General features: G+C 43.5%; 1 protein-coding gene across 3 annotated transcripts in view; it reads right to left on the reverse strand.

Annotated features, from left to right (window-relative positions):
* ZBTB20 (zinc finger and BTB domain containing 20) overlaps window positions 1-16,807 on the reverse strand; it is a 626,421-nt gene that overhangs the window by 432,987 nt on the left and 176,627 nt on the right. For all 3 annotated transcript variants that reach the window (XM_048818099.2, XM_048818071.2, XM_048818047.2), the window contains exon 4: window positions 1,030-1,105. The gene's annotated coding sequence lies outside the window, so the exon portion shown is untranslated. The remainder of the gene's footprint in view (window positions 1-1,029; window positions 1,106-16,807) is intronic.

Below are 16,807 nucleotides of genomic sequence, written 5' to 3' on the forward strand. Positions count from 1 at the left end.
TCATTAGTGTTGAAAGGGGGTGAAAACCCCCTTATGTAACAGTTAAAACACTGAAACACTTTGTGCTATAAAACAAAGATATCACTTGGGAAGAATTCATAAACTTCTGGATTTCATTACCAAACTTACATTTTGATCTTAAATGAGAAAACAGATTGACTTTGCTTTGTAGTATTTCACAACCTTTTATTGCCCAACTAAAATCCCTTTTCCCCTATCATCTTTAAGATTTTGTTTTGTTTCTTTATTATTTTTAAACTCGGAGCATCTGAATCTTTTACACTGTCTGGTCATTCACTTGCCTGTTATTCATGCACTGAAATCCCAAGTATTAATTGTTCTCTCGAGTACATTGACAAAGCAGCTTCTAAATAAGAATAGACCAGAATGGATGTAGACTCTGACATGCATTTATGGACTAATGGGGCTCTTAGAGACAGCCTTATCTCTCGTTCGAAAACATAAGATATGCTATTTTGACTGTTTCCTAGCACAAGAGGGAACACACATACACACACACACACAGAAGAATTATGCATTTCTGATCACATCCAATGTCCTCAGGCAGATGACTCCTGTTGTGATGTCACCAGAAACTTTCTCTTTCTTTTGATTTTTCTTATAACAAAGGACAAAAATGTCCTATGACATCACAAAGGAGAATGAATTATATTTCTGATGCTATCAGGAATCTTCTGCTACTTTCCATTATCCCTGCACCAAAGTGCAGGAATCCTTGGTGACAGGATGACAGGAAATGTATGTCAATTGGGACAAAGCTACACACCATTCCTAATAAAATTCGAAACAGCCAGTGGAAAGAATTGGCAATTTGGGGTCTGACATAAAACCTGGTAAAGATCCAGCACAACTTCCTTTAAAAAAATAAATAAATGTCATTTAAACTTGTAAATCCCATCCAAGGGCACTCTGACCTTTATCCATGTCCAGTTACTGTGCTAACACTTTTATTGTGTGCACTGTTTCAGAGAAATACTGACAAAAGGTACCGGAAAAGCTTTTACTTACAGGAATGCAGTGCAGCTTAATCTTTTTGTTTTTAAGGTGCAGTGATTTCAGCATCTAAAATGTAACTTCAGGCAGTCTGAAAAGAAACAGGTTAAAATCTCTTTCAGTTATAATTGGTATTTCAGATTTAATTAAAAATTAAACTTTCATAATGTTTCACCATCCAAAGCAATGCATTATCAGTCAAGCGTGGCCTTTTTTTTTTTTTTTTTTTTTTTTTTGGGTTAAAAAAGGCTCTTCCCAGAGTAGTCTGTAATGAAGAAAGGGGGGGGGGAAGCAATTCACAAAAGCAAAATATGCCTCTGCATTAAAGGATCTCAGAATTACATGGAAAGAAACCTCCTGCCCCTTAATTTTAACAATCTACCTTCTAAAAGGAAAACCAGGCATAACAATTAAAAATGACAGAAAGACAACATCACATACCGATGAGTGCGGAAAAAATGTTAATTTCAGCCAAATAAGGAAACTGTTAGGACCAGAATGTACAAACTGAAAGAGAAAATATGATTTTAAATAATGTTAGCCAAATATATTTTTAAAATCCGTTCGACAACACGTAGTACTGTCAGACAATTGCACAGAGGGGAAAAGAAAGACAGGCAAATTTAGAAAGAAGAAATGCGTTGTACAAGGTGTAAAAAGTACAGGGCTTCTATAGCCTTTTGCTAAAGGATACAAAATAGCTGATTTGGTTGTGAAGTTTTTTTATCTTGTAAAATCAATGCCCTTTTACTGTGAAAAACAGTAGATTACGAACTGATAGCTATAAACATTCATACCACTTGAACAGATGAAAAATCAAAAACAATTTTTATTTTTCAAATAACAGTTGGAATGACATTAAAAACTCCAAGGGTTACACCATTAGTCTGAGTATAAATGTTATAGGAGCATTTAAAAATCAATGGTTTTAATTCTATCCAAATGTAAAACCTCTGAAAACAGGAAAAAAGGGAAAACCCAGATATCCAAATGAGAAAATTAATACATTACAACAATTTGACATTAAGCTGCCAGGGTTTGGGATTCATAGTAACAAAAATTCATTTTTATATAGATAATGTTTTAATAAGAGGAAATAAAAACAAACAAGTACATATCTTGGTTAAAATATTTTATTTTGAAAATATGGCAGTGAAACTTTTAGAATGTACAAATTCACAGTCAAAGCCGTCCCCTTTATTAGCAAAACACAGAGAAAGTCCCAGGCTACAAACTTTGGATCTGAATCCAGATTCATATTTTGAACACCCCAGAGTTTTGGGGTTATTCAAATGTGGAGTTTTAATTCAGGCCTGTCTTTAATAGAAAATATGGATTTCTAGACACCATTAACACTGCTTTTAGAGCAGCTTAGTCCTTGAACCCACACAAGGGGAGAGGCAATTCTTGATTTAGTCCTAAGTTGAGCACAGGATCTGGTCCAAGAAGGCAATATAGCTGAATGGCTAAGTAATAGCAACCATAATGTAATTTAATTTAATATCCTTGTAGGGGGGAAGATAGATTCCCCTCTTCTGTGTAGTTGAAGGTAAGCTAGTTAAATGGAAATTAAAGGGAACAGTCACATGAGTGAAATACCTGCAAGGTGCATGGAAACCATTTAGAAACACCATAATAGAGGCTCCAACTAAATGTATATAACAAATAAAAAAAACTGTCAGAGGACCAAAAAAATGCCACCATGGATAAACAACAAAGTAAAAGAAGCAGATAGAGGCAAAAAGACATAATTTGAAAATTGGAAGTCAAATCCTACTAAGGAAAACAGAAAGGAGCATAAACTCTGAAAGGTCAAGTATAATTAGGCATGACACAAAAGAATTTGAAAAGCAAGTAGCAAAGGACTCAAAAAATAACAGCAAAATTGTTTTAAGTACATCAGAAGCAGGAACCTGCCAAACAATCAGTGAGGCACTAGCCAATCAAGGTGCTAAAGGAGCACTCAAGGAAGACAAGGCTATTGCAGAGAAGCCAAATGAATTCTTGCCATCAGTCTTTACTGCAGAGGATGAGAGGGAGAATATTGTTAGGTGACAATAAGAAGTCACCAGGACCAGATGGTATTCACCCAAGAGTTCTGAAGGAACTCAAATATGAAATTGCAGAAGTACTAATTGTGGTATGTAACCTCTCGCTTAAAACAGCTTCTGTACCTGATGACTGAAGCATAGCTGACGTAATGGCAAAGTTTGCAGAACGTCTGGAAAAGAGATGACTAAAAGGGGATACAACAGAGGACTATAATAAAGTCATGAATGGTGTACAGAAAGGGAAAAGGGAAGTGTTATTTATCCCTTCACATAACACAAGAGCCAGGGGTCACCCAATGAAATTAATAGGCAGCAGGTTTAAAACAAACATAAGGAAGTACTTCTTTACCCAATGTACAGTCAACCTGTGGAGCTCGTTGCCAGATAATGTGAAGGCCAGAAGTAAAACTGGGGTAAAAAAAAAATTAGATAATGTCATCTATCAGTGGCTATTAGTCAAGATGTTCAGGGATGCAATCCCATCCTCTGGGTGTCCCTAAACCTCCAACTGCCAGAAGCTGGGACTGGAAGATGGGGGATGGATGACTCGAAAATTACTCTATTCTATTCATTCCCTCTGAAGCATCTGGCACTGGTCACTATCAGAAGAAAGGATTCTGGGCTAGATGGACCACGGGTCTGACCTAGGATGGGCATTCTTATGTTCTCATGGATCTCTCCAGTCCTCATTATTACAAAACAGGAAAGAGAGATGGATTCTCTCTCTCTCTCTTGGGATTGTGGAAGCTTCTGAGAGCGAGGCTGAGTTTGTTATGTGCTCTATGCACTAGCCAGGTTTCTGTTAGGCTGTGTATGGTTTGGTTTGTTACTTGCTGTTTCTTTACCTTAGGGGTGTTATTGGTCCCCCATTTCCTTTTCCTTGCAGGAGTTGGTGTAGTTCTCCGCCTCAGAGGGGTTTAGCAGTTTAATCCACAAGCATGGGATTCAGTGTATACTTCCTGTCTCCTACACTGTGCAGGATGTGTTGCTGAGTGTAGTTAAGATTATTGCCTGTGCTAATATAAAATCTGCCTCTTGAATGAGCAAATCTACAGTAATTTTCCTGGCCCAAGAGTAGATCGTTTAGTAAAGGAGAGACTCTGAGTCAAGGAGGCTTTTATTCAAATTTTTCCCTGGTTTACTCCTGCTACTAAAGTACCAATGTCCCCCCTTCCTTCACAGTGAGACACCAGTGTCTGATCTCTCTTGATGTGAAGGTATTTCCTGCTCTTAGGATGATTCCATTAGTGTGCAAGAACCCAAATGTGGGGCATGTTATGTCGTTACAGTACCAGATTCATTTGGTCCTAAATACCCCTGTACAGCCCTTGAATTACGTTTTAAAGCATCACATAGATGGCATAGATTTTACAGTATTCGTTACCTTTGAAAATGTGAAATGTTCCTATGTGGTGACCCTGATCTTGCCCATGCACTGCTGGCTTGGGGGACCCTGGTAAGAATGTGGGATCCCAGGATAGTGGGGGAGGTTGGGACATCAAGGGGCATCTGTACTGCCAGATTCTGTCTCCCTCCACCATCGCCATATGTGTCTGCTATCCTCTAGAGAAAAGCCTCCCCACCACAGGTGCCCTCTATCGTGACCCCATCACTTGTACCTGGACAAAAGCGAGTCCTGGAGTTTGCAGTGCACCTCCCTGCAGAGGAAGCAGAGAGAGGTTCTAGAGATGGGGGTGAAGAACAGATCGATGAGATGGATTTATGCAGCACTGTTTCTAAAAGGACTAAGACTTCGGCGGCCTCTGAGCTGCTGGCAGTGGCTGAGGATGGAGCTGTGTGCCCTGCGAAGGAGACTAGTGTTGTGTTGGGTGACAGCTCCATGCCTGGTGTTTCCAGTGGGATACTGTCCTCTTCTGGCATGGTGAGTCCTCAAGCCCCAATCCTGTATGCTGCAGGGATGATGCTGAGTCCCAGCCCACTGCCTACCCCTCTTGAGAATATAGATATGCTGGCTGCCCGCACTGAATCTTTCTCCCTTGTGAATTATGAGAATGTGACAATAGTGGCTCAATGTTCTTCTGACCCGGTGGAGTCTTAGGGAGATGAAGAGGATGATGATAATCTCTCTAACTCCTCACTGGTTCCTGATGTCCCAGCCAGTCAGCTAGATAGGAAGGGGGGGTATGGTGTGAAGGAGATTAATGACGTTTTTGGATAGCTCTAAAAAGGAAGTGGGGAGTTGATTTACAGCACTTTATTCCTTCAGCTGCCCTTGTCTTGAGAGATAACTCAGTTGGTTGTAGGAAACATTTCTGTTTCAAAAAGTTGTTGATCAAGGTGGGGATTGTTCAAGATACACCGCCATCACCGTGACTTGTTTTGTTCACAGTATTTCCACTTTCTATTGTCTCCCTCTGCTGCTTGGCTCTCTTTCTAGTCTCTGTGGTGCTGCTCACCTTTGGCTCTCAATACTAATGGCTGCCAGGAGAGACACACTCAGACCTTGATAATCAGGGGATCTGGTTAAAGGAACGGGAAGGGGAAACTTTCTTGAGCCATAGATTCAATGTCACAGCTGCAGGAGCTGTTTTCTTTCCCCGGGATGCAGGGACACAGATCTTCTCTGTGAAGGAGACTGTGCAGGGCCAGCTCCTCCAGGTGAAGACACATATTGACACTACTCTTTTTAATCTTTTTACTGTGTATGCTCCTATTCTGGGGCGAGATCGTGTCTCCTTTCTGTAGACTCTTGTCCATGCCATGCTTGGCTGTGACCCTGATAGTAATACTGTCCTGGGAAGGGATTTCAGTTGCACTGTAGATTATGTTTTAGACAAGAACCAGGAAGAACTACACCCTCAGTCAGCCAGGGAACTGTGTTGTCTCCTGAAGAACTTTGGGCTAGCAGATGTTTGGAGGTACTCTCACCCCAGTATTAGGTAGCACTCTTGGCTGAAGGCTGCTCCCAAGGAGGTCTCCAGGGCTAGACTGGATCACTTTTATACCAGGAAGGCCAGTGTGGTCTTCCCTGTCTCTGATCATCATTATGCTTCTGTCAATGTGTCTCTCCTTCTTCCTTCCTGTGGTGCCCACTGGTGCTTTAATACCAAATTATTACAGGACTTGAACTTCGCTGAGATGTTTGCTGTGTTTTGGGAACATTGGCAGCAGCATAAGCCTCTATATGAAACAGTGGTGGGACAGTGTATTAGACAGTGGAGAGATGTCTGAAAGATCCAGATCCAACTGTTCTGCCATAAGTGTATCCAGGCTGCCACGCAGTCCTTGCATTTGGCCAGGAGTATCCTGGAACGAGACATCTTGGACCCCCATGGCAACCTTGATTTGGGAAACCCAGTGCAGATTCACCAAACCTTAACTGAGAAGTACCAGCTCCTAAGATGTTTGGTGGAAGAGATGGGCAGGGAGCTCTGATTCAGGTCCATTATACTCTGCTGCATGCTATTGGCACTCCCACAATGTTCTTTTTCGGGTTGGAAAAAAAGTCTATGGACCATCAGCAGATTTTTTCCCTACAACTGTCGGATGGTCACCTGATGGCTGACGCTGCTGAGATCCATAACACAGCAGGTTCTTTTTACAGTACTCTGTGATGTGCTGGCAATGGAGGAGCTGCACCAAGAGTTACCCCATCTGAATGGTGAGGAACAGCAGTGTCTGGACGCCCCTTTCTGAAGACACTTGCCAATGCCAGGTCCTGCAGACCTTTGGGCTAGTAGATGTTTGGAGGTTCTCTCACCCACTGTTAGACCGTACTCTTGACTGAAGGCTACTCCCTACCAGGTCTCAGGGACTAGATTGGATCACTTGTGTACCATGACAGCCGGTGTGAATGTATGTTCGGTTGTCCATGTCTCCCACTCACTTGTCAGATCATCATTATGTCTCTGGCAGTGTGCTTCTTCCTTTTCCTGCCTGTGCTTCCTACTGGTGCTTTAATACTGAATTATTACAGCACTTGAATTTCACCCAGATGTTTGCTGTATTCTAGGAGTGTTGGTGGCAGCATAAGCCCCTATATGAGTCCTTGAGACAGCGGTGGGATGTCAGAAAGATCCAGAACCAATTGTTCTGCCATCAGTATACCCAGGCTCCCACACAGTCCTTGCATCGGGCTATGAATGCCCTGGAACGAGAAATCTTGGGCCTTCATGGCAACCTTGATACGGGAAACCCGAAGCAGAATCACAAAACCATAACTGAGAAGTACCAGCCTCTGAGGTGCTTCTTGGAAATGAATGTGCAAGGAGTCCTGATTTGGGCTCATTTTACTCAGCTGCATGAAACTGACACTCCCACACGATTGTTTTTCGAGTTGGAGAAAAAGTCTGCAGACCGTTGGCAGATTTTTTGCCTGCGGCTGCCGGAAACTCATCTGACAGCTGACCCTATTGAGATCCAGAAAGCAGCTGTTATTTTTTAAAAGACTCTGTACTCACCTGAAGCCTGTGGTGTGCTGGCAATGGAGGAGCTCAAGCAAGAGTTGCCCTATTTGACTGGTGAGGAACAGCGGTGTCTGGATGCCTCTCTGTCGCTGCAGGAGGTCTCTGTTGCAGTCCACCAGCTCTCTACAAGCAATGCCTCAGGTACTGATGGGCTGCCATCTGAATTTTACAAGCATTTCTAGCATCTTCTCTGTTCTGACTTTTTTCTAGTGGTGCTGCAATGTACCCAGGAGAAAGAGCTGCCCCTCAGTTGCCTCAGAGCAGTGATACCCTGCTGCACAAAAAAGGGACCTCTGTGATAGAACTGGGGACCTATTTCCCTTCTCTTATCTGATTAAAAGATTTTATCCAGGACCTTACCCAATTGTCTGGAGGATTGTCTGGGTTCTTTGACACACCCTCATCAAGCATATTGTATTCTTAACTGCTGTATTTTTGGATAATTTGTTTTTAATTTGTTGTTTAATTTGATGTTTTTACTGTTAGCAAACTTGTAATCTGGATGTGGGGCTTGTTTCAATGAACCAGGAGAAGGCCTTTGATAGAGTTAACCATAGTTATCTTTTAAAAATGTCAGAAGCTTTGAGGACTGGGCCAGTGTTCTCTTCATACATTTCTTTACTGTATCATAACATTTTTAGTTTCCTAAAGATTAATTAGCAACTGCTTCCCAGTTTGCAAAGGCATTTGTCAGAGGTATCATCTGTCTGGGATGCTGTGTGCTCTTCATGGGCGGTGGGTGAATCCCTGCTTTGGGGAGGCTAGCCCACTGGCCCCGCTCCTTCCACCCAAGGCTCCGCCCCCCACACACTGGAACCCTGAACCCCCACAACAGGAGAAGCCCTGAGGGCCCCCCCACAACCTGAGAAGCCCCGGCCCGCCTGCCCCAGCCACACTGGGCTGAGCCGCCAGCCAACTGACCCACTGCCCTCCCTTTTGCCAGGCCAGCCCCAGCACTGGGCTGAGTTGCTGAACTGCCAGCCCCCCCTGCCTCTGAAGGCCCATCCCCGTGCAAATTGCTGGCCCCCGCCTCCAGAGCCTGGCCAAGCCACCGGCCCCCCAAGTGCCAGGCTGGCTCCAGAGCCGGGCCAGTCCCGTGAGTGCCGGATGCCCCGGCTGAGCTGCCGGACCCAACGCCCAGCTGAGCCTCCTCCCTCTACCGCCCGCGCCACCGACTCTCCACGTCACTCCTCGCTCCCCCAACACTGAGGAGGAGGGATGGTGTGAGCAGTGGGGACTTCTGGAGGGGAGGTGGAGTGGAGGAGACATGGCTGGCAGGCAGGCAGTAGCTGGCGGTGGGGCCTGGGAGAAGGGGCAGGGCCACCGCAGCCCAGGTGTTCCATGGCGGTGGGCAGCAGCACCAGGGAAGACTAAGCCTTCCTTGGCCTATTATACCACCATCCATGGTGCTCTTAGTTTGGAGCAGTTTCTGCACCTCCCCAAAAGCCATCTGACTGGCTTTTCTGTGCCAAGAGTGCCAGATCCTTTCCCCATTCGTCTGTCAGCCTGATGATATCTCAGTTTTGATCATATCTCACAGTGACAAGCAGGCACTTTGTGCTTGTTTACAAGTGCATGATGTGGCAAATGGCCAATGTTATTTTGGTGGGTCCCACGCTTTTCCTTGGTGTGGTGGATCAGGGTGCCACCCCTGCCCCTATTCTTGGGCTTCGCAAGTGCCTTGGAGGGGGAGAGAAGGGGAGCGGGGAAGGGACCCAGGTTCACCCCTACTCCGGTCCCAGCTCCTTCGGCTTCACAGGCTTCTTACCCTCTTTCCCCCTGGGAAGGGTTTCTCTCCATCCTTTGTGCTGGGGGAGTCCCACTGCCCTGCTTGGGCAGGGTCTCTATTCCCTCGATACTCCAATCCTCTGGTCAACACCAGTACACCTCCAAACTACAGTCAGCTCTCTTTCCCTCCCCCTATCTGCGGGTTTTTATTAGGTCTGGGGTGGGGCCTTAATTGGCTTTAGTTGTTCTAATTAACCTGTAGTAACCTCTCCTTAGTCTACAGGGATTAAGGCTCTGATCATCCTGGGGTTTATATATCTCACATCGATCACTCTCCTGCTTTCTTCTAGCCCTGCTGTATCACAATGAACAGGCATCTGCTTACATGAACTGGGCTAAAAGCAATTTGATCTTACTGGGCTCTTGGCAGTGCAGCAGTCCCGCTTTGTTGCCCCAACAATTGCATAGGGGCAGCTCTGGGATTTACATGTTGGGGGACCTTTTTGGATCTGAACAATATATATTAAGGAACTAGGAGGGGGCTGAAGAGATGGTGCAAGGGCACCTGAGAAAGGACAGTGGCTTCTTCCTAGGCTCTCTCTATTTGGGGATAGGTTTTGATTGCCAACAACCACGTATCCTCAATAACGTGGCACCAGCTAGCATGTCTGGATTCTCCTCCTGGATCAAATTCAGAGGCATATTAATTATATTTTTGGGGACTACACACCTCTGGTTGTGCCCTGCTTTTCTCTTCCTGCCATTAGATGAATGGGGTCAGAGACTCACTGATTTAGTCAGCAGGGCTGTAACCTTTCATCTCTGGTCCGTTTAGTGGTTGCTGTTCTCTGACTCCCCCCTGGCCTGGAAATCCCTTGCCTTCTCTTTTCTCCATCATACTGGTGGGATGGGCTTTAATTCTCACCTATTTTTGTTGGCAACTGGTCAATTACAGAATCTAGATTTGCTTCTATTTTACAATGATCTTTTTAATGCCTGGTGACTGCTATGAAATCTGCATTTTTCCAGATTATGGTTCTTGGAAGAGCCACTGTTTTTTAGCCCACTTTTTCCAGCTGAAGCTCTCTCCTCCAGGAGCCTGTTTTCTGCATTTTTTCAGGCTGGGTTGAACAAGCTGTCCCACTGGTTTGTTCTCAGTTGGTCAAGCTACAAGTTGGCAACAGCATTTGCTGTTCAGAGCAGAATCTGGCGTGTGCATTTTTTTGATAAGGTCCTCTCTGAATTCCAGGTGGAACTCGCTCAGAGGACTGCTCAGTATTTGCAGAATGTTTTTTCAGGCATGATTCTTCCAGGGGGGAATCCCGTGTTGTGTGTCAAGTGTGAGGTTATGCTACCACCCTCTCTGATCTCCCTGATATAGTCTTGGAGGATGCCTCTGTCCCTGGATGACTCTGGGTCTTTGGCTTGGAGGATGTTGTACAAACCTCTTCCTAAGTGTCCTGGTGATTTGCAGTGGAGGGTCCCATGTAGCACTGTAGCAACTAATCGTTTGGTGCCCCATATGGCCTCTGAGGTGCCTGCACAGTGCCCCGTCTTTTTGGTGTCAGACATGGTTTGTTTCATTTTTTCCTATCTTGCCTCTGTTTAATTCCTCTTTTAGGGTTTTTTTGCAGCAACTTTTCAATGGTTTTCTCCAAGCCCTTGTTTGTTTTCGGAGTGAGATACAGTGCTCGCACTAGACCGTTTTCCTGCCTGACTAAGTTGTTGCTGGTTCAGGCAAAACTAGCCATTTTGAAATCTCACCAGAACAAAGAGGCTAGGGTGGAGTGGTGTGATGTGGTAGGGCTGTTCTGCACACGGATTGTGGCCAGGCTGCAGACTGATTACACCTTTGATAAATGGACTTGTAATCTGGACACTTTTCAGTTGACAGGGTATGTAAACCAAATTTTGAGTGAACTTGATAATGATGCTACTTTAGTGATTCATGTTTATTGTTCATTTAAGATGTGTTTTGCTGTATTTTATTCATATCTTTTTGTGTATATATTGTAATTTTATAAAATTTTAAAGTAGTTTTTAATGTGATTTTATGTGAATAAAGGTGTTTTCCATGTCATGTCTACCTACCTATTTACGATTCTGGTAAGGCACCTATCAGTGTGCTAATATTACACAAACAAACATTTGTGTATTCTTTTGTATCCACTGTATTCATATAATTTACAAACTCATCCCACCACACGCTCTTGCATGCACATATACAAAGTGCATATGTGAATGTGATCAACAATTTATTCTAAGGAGTAAAAGTATTACTTCAACTCAGTAGACACCAATTCAGTTGACAGAACAACAATTATGATGTCTTTGGCAGAAACAATTAAATGAAAGTAAAGGGAATCCACATATTGGTGTAATACAACGTCATAAGATAAAATTACTAAAGTAATCCAGGATCAGACACAGTTGCCAAATTTCACGCGGTAAATAAGCACCCTGACTTTCACAATAAATCAAAAATCAAGCTAATCCCATTTCAAAACAAGTCCAAAACAAGCCAATCCCTAAGAACCCCAACATTCTATGTGACTAGAATCCCCCTGGTGTGCAGTCTGGGACTGTGGTGGGCCAGCTGTGCACCCCTGACTCTCTCCCCCACTTGCCCCTGCTTGTCTGGAGCTGATCAAGGGGAAAAAAAAAAAGGCAACAAGCTACAAGCCAAAAACAAGCCAACAAGCAACTCACAAGCCAATTAAGCCAAACACAAGCCCAATTTCTGAGTTTTTTTCCATGGGTTTGGCATGTCTGGGATCAGAAAGCAACAAATGTGTCACATATCAGTAATAACTGTAATACTTCGCATTGACATCTGTAGATCTCAAAGTGCTTTGTAAACATTAATAATTAAGCCTCAGAACCCCCAGTGAGGTTGCATGTCAATCTCAATTCTACAGACGTAAAAACTGAGGCACAGGAAGGTTAAGTGACTTGCCCCCAGGAATCAGTGGCAGAGCTGGAAATAGAATTCCTGACTCCTTTTGTGCTGTCCTTTGAGTACAAGACTATCCTTTCCTCTCCTGACTGGCATATACACAGCACTAGTGAAGAAAATCAGACAAATAAGGTGAGTCTATCAGAACTAGCTAATGGTGCAGCTGTCAGGTGAGAGATAAAGTATCCTGATCTGAACTTCTAGTTCTTTCTTTTTCCCCCCTTGTAACATTTCTAAGATCACATTGTGGCTTTCTGGCAGAGAAAGGAATGGGGCAGCTGCAGCCAAAAGCTATTCCTTTTGATATATGCAATTGAAAACTGATAAAACAAAAAATATTCACTGAATGTGAAATGTATCCCCACACACAGAGCCAGCAAAAAGAGTACACACACACACACACACACCCCGAAGCCCTATTTTCACAGCTTATGTGGGACTTATGTGGTGCATACGCTTTATGCTGGCCCTCTTTACCACGGTGATTTTCACCCAATATTTGTTTCTTCTGAAAGGGCTCTCCCCTTTCCCAAGTAAATCCAAGCATAGGTTTATCTGTCTTAACACCCCTAAAGGCTGATCTCAGGGATACACGCATCTTGTTCTATGGTATCTTCCTAGTGTCAGTTTCCATTCTGAAGTCCTCGCCTGTGCCATACTCACCTTTCAGTTAGGAAAGGAGGCAAGAAAATGTAATGTCCAATGTCACTCTGCAAATCAACCAGCAGGGTCTACTCTTGTTGGTGAAAAGGACTCCTTCTCCACAAAGCAGTCCAAGTCCCTGATCTTGTCATGTGCCTAGAATCCACCAACTCAAGAAACAGGAGCCTCAGCAAGGTTGCATGACAGCCTATTTTATTCATAGCATATTCATTACCATCATGAAGAATTTGGGGAAAATAACCATAGTTAACATAGGAACCTTGACATACAATAAGTGTATCTTAGAAATCCTGATGGTTATTCCAGCTACATGTTGGTAGTGAAACTGAATCAAAATATAAAGAAAACATGGCAAGAGTGGGAATATCATCTTGTACTTTATACCACTTTCCATCCAAAAATATCCACTAATTTTACAAATACAGACTTTCATACTTTATGCCATAAGTATTATCATCTTAATTGTGCAGATGGGGAAACCAAGGAATAAAAAAGAGAAATGATTTGCACAAGATCAGTCTATGTCAGAGCTGGAAATAGAACCCAGATTCTGTATTTAACCACAAGGCCAGTATTCCTGTTCTCCAGGCAGCATGCTTAGCACTTTTGAGGCAAGGCGGGGTTGTCTTAGGGTACATCTACACTGAACACCATTTGCAGCAGCATGTACAGTATGTGCACAGTAAAAAGCAGGTGTGTCCACACTGTGCTGTGTATCTATACATATCAATGAAAAGCTCGGTCAGGGGGGAGGCAGTGGGGAAAGGCTTCAGCGGGGAGCCTTTCCCCGCTGTCTCTCCACTGCCAGAGCCTTTCCCTGCTGCCAGAGTCTTTCTCTGCAGTGGGGAAAGGCTCTGGCAGCTCCTTGAGGTGGAAAATTGCTCCAACATCTTTAAAAATACCAATGTAGAGATGGGATAGCCATTGCTTGGGCGTGTAGAGAGCTGCATAGAGTACATACCCATAGGGTTCAGGTATGTCTTTACTTACCCAAGCAGTGCCTCCCTGTCTACACTGCTATTTATACCTGGGCTAGGAGGTCATGTAGTATACGTACTCTACATGCCACTTAAAGGAGTGTGCAGTGCAGACGTACCATTAGATCTGTGGTGCACATCAAGTCCATATTGAACCCTGGGTAATTACTCAGGTGACTAGCCTGCACATCAAGGAAGTGCACTCAGAAAACAGGTGGTGAGTTTCTGCTCAAGAAAATCTCAGGACTTGGTAGGTGCATTAGTAGATATTAGAACAAGTTTTCACTTTCAATTAAATGTTTTAAATACAAATCTCAGAGGTAAGCATATTTTCCCTCCTGTTTGGTCACTCCTATGCCCTAAGAAGACTGTATGAAGCCCCAGGACTGGGAGAGCAGAGCTGTTGTAGAATGATGTAGGTTTACTGGCATACTTGAATGGTAGAAGCCTAACATCACCTGTCTGTGCTATGTCTGGCTCAAATCAGTAGTCTAAGGCTTCCACTTTCATGAGAACTAAATTCATTCACAAAATAAAAAGAAAATCATTCCGTCAAAGAGCACATTCCCTTCTGCAGCCTGTTCCTCAGCTGTAGGTATCAGGCATACTCACCGTGTGAGTCTGAAAGTGTTTGATTTTCCTTGAACATCTGAATTCAGATGTAGTAAATTAATCAGGATTATTTATATTCCTTGATCGATGATTTTTTAAAATGTTTTTTGAATAGCAATCGGAGATTGATTTAATTTCACAATCAAAACAGTATATCACCTATGATAGCTTTGGGATTCACATATGGACAATTTATAACATCAGTCAATCATTTTCAATCCTCTTATTACTACCAATTCTATTGTTACTAGCAAAGGCACTTGATCCCGTGGATCTTTCATGACAGGATCCCTACAACAGCTGCTCATGCTGTGTAATGGATAACCACAGAAGGCCAAATACTGAAAACCTTATTTGCTCCTTACTCAGGTAAAACTTTAGTGATTTCATTGAGAGAGTTCTGTCCAAGAACTGAGTAAAAACCAAGGCCATTGATTTCAGTGGGGCTTCACACATGTACAAAGTTCCACCCACATTGATCTCATTGCAGGACGGGGGCCTAAATAAGGACCAAAGAATATTGCCCAAAATGATTCCCCTCACATTTTGGTTTTGAAGGCATGACCAGAAAACCAGGTAGGGCTGTGGACTGCATGAGTAATCTTGTGCAGTCACTAAGGGTATGTCCACACTCCAATTGCAGGCTGTTATTGCAGATCATGTAGCTATACTTCAGCCTGCTTTAATCAACCTAGTTCACGTACTATAGTAGTGCAGCCACAACAGCACAGGCTCTAGGGCAGGCTAGCCACCTGAGTAATTACCCTGCGTTTCATGAAGGCTTATGAAGCCTGCACCGCTGCAGCTGAACTGCTCTGGTACCCCAGCTAGCAAGACGAAAGCTCGTTCAGGTATGGCTACACATGCTGCAATCATACCCCAGGATCGCAGTGTACATACCCCTACTCCCTCTGTGCCTCAGTCCCCATTCTGTAAAATGGGGACATAGGTGCTGGAACTAGGGGCACTGGGGGTGCTGCCGCACCCCCTGGCTTGAAGTGATTTCCATCATATACAGGGTGTACAGTTTGGTTCAGTGGCTCTCAGCACCCCCATGATAGAAATTGTTCCAGCACCTCTGTGGGGATAATTCTCTACCTCACAGGGGTGTTGTGAGAAAACATAGAGCTCAGAAACTATGATTATAGGAGCCACGTAAGTAAAGTAGGTGGATAGATACAGACAAAATAAAGAAAATAAATCTTAGCTGAAGTCTCTCAAGAACCTCAGCCAGTTTGACTCAACACTCAATAGTTTGGCTACCAGCTCAACTCTCAGTTTGGTTAAGACTTGCAAGATTTCAATGGGACTTTAACATGTGCCTAAAGCTATGTATGTGTTTAATTGCTCTTCCTGAAGGGATGCTTTCCTGAATTGAGACTGCTGTGAACACTACGAAGTACAGAGGAGCTTCCCCCCCTGCTCCAGTTCTGCCTTCCAATTCACCGTCATTTAGATGACATGCCCTAGCTTCATCGGATGCATGGAGTGGAAAATACAGTAGGCGGGTATATATACACAGCACGTGAAAAGATGGGAGTTGCCTTACCAAGTGGGAGATCAGTGCTAACGAGACAATTCAATTAAAGTGGAAGTGGGCTATTCTCAACAGTAGAACACCAAGGGAGGAAAAATCACTCTTATAGTGGTAATGAGGCCAACGTAATCAGGATGGCCCATTTCAAATGTACACCACATCCTTCCATTGGTGCGCACCTAGTGAGTTAGTGAATAAAATCTATCATACTCGGGGTGTGATTTTTTTAAGCTCATAACTCAGTCAAATCAAAACCAGTTTTCTGCAGAACAAGGTCATATCCTCCTCCTTGCCAAATTTCAACTTTCAAATCATAGCAATTTCAGGTGAAAAGGTTTTCAAACAGACACACATGTACATTTTAATCATGGGAAAGGTTTATTTTTTCCTTGTATTGCAAATTTACTGAACTGTTTTTACTCAAACTTTAAGGTGGAAAAGTCACTTCTGGACAGAAACTAATCATGGAAAATTTTGGCCTGAAAAATGAAAGTTTCAGAAAGTTATGGGAAAACAGGGGGCTAGCACTGAAACTGCTACATACACATAATCATAATGGTCACTGCCAGGTAAGGGCCTGCTGTAAGGTCAAAACTAGATCCCTAGTTCCCATTATTCACTTAGGCCACCTGCATCACAGTCCACTCATCCGAGTTATTCAAGGAATGAGAAAGCAGCTCTTCAGAAACCCAGCTGCTAAAGCATAGTAGTAGCTGAACTTCTCACTCTGCTGGAGTAAGTCTCTTTATAACTTGTTTCAGAGTAGCAGCCATGTTAGTCTGTATCTGCAAAAAGAACAGGAGCACTGTGGCACCTTAGAGACTAACCAATTTATTAGAGCA

This window comes from Caretta caretta, chromosome 1 (assembly GCF_965140235.1).
Source record: "Caretta caretta isolate rCarCar2 chromosome 1, rCarCar1.hap1, whole genome shotgun sequence".
Taxonomy (NCBI): Eukaryota; Metazoa; Chordata; order Testudines; family Cheloniidae; genus Caretta; species Caretta caretta.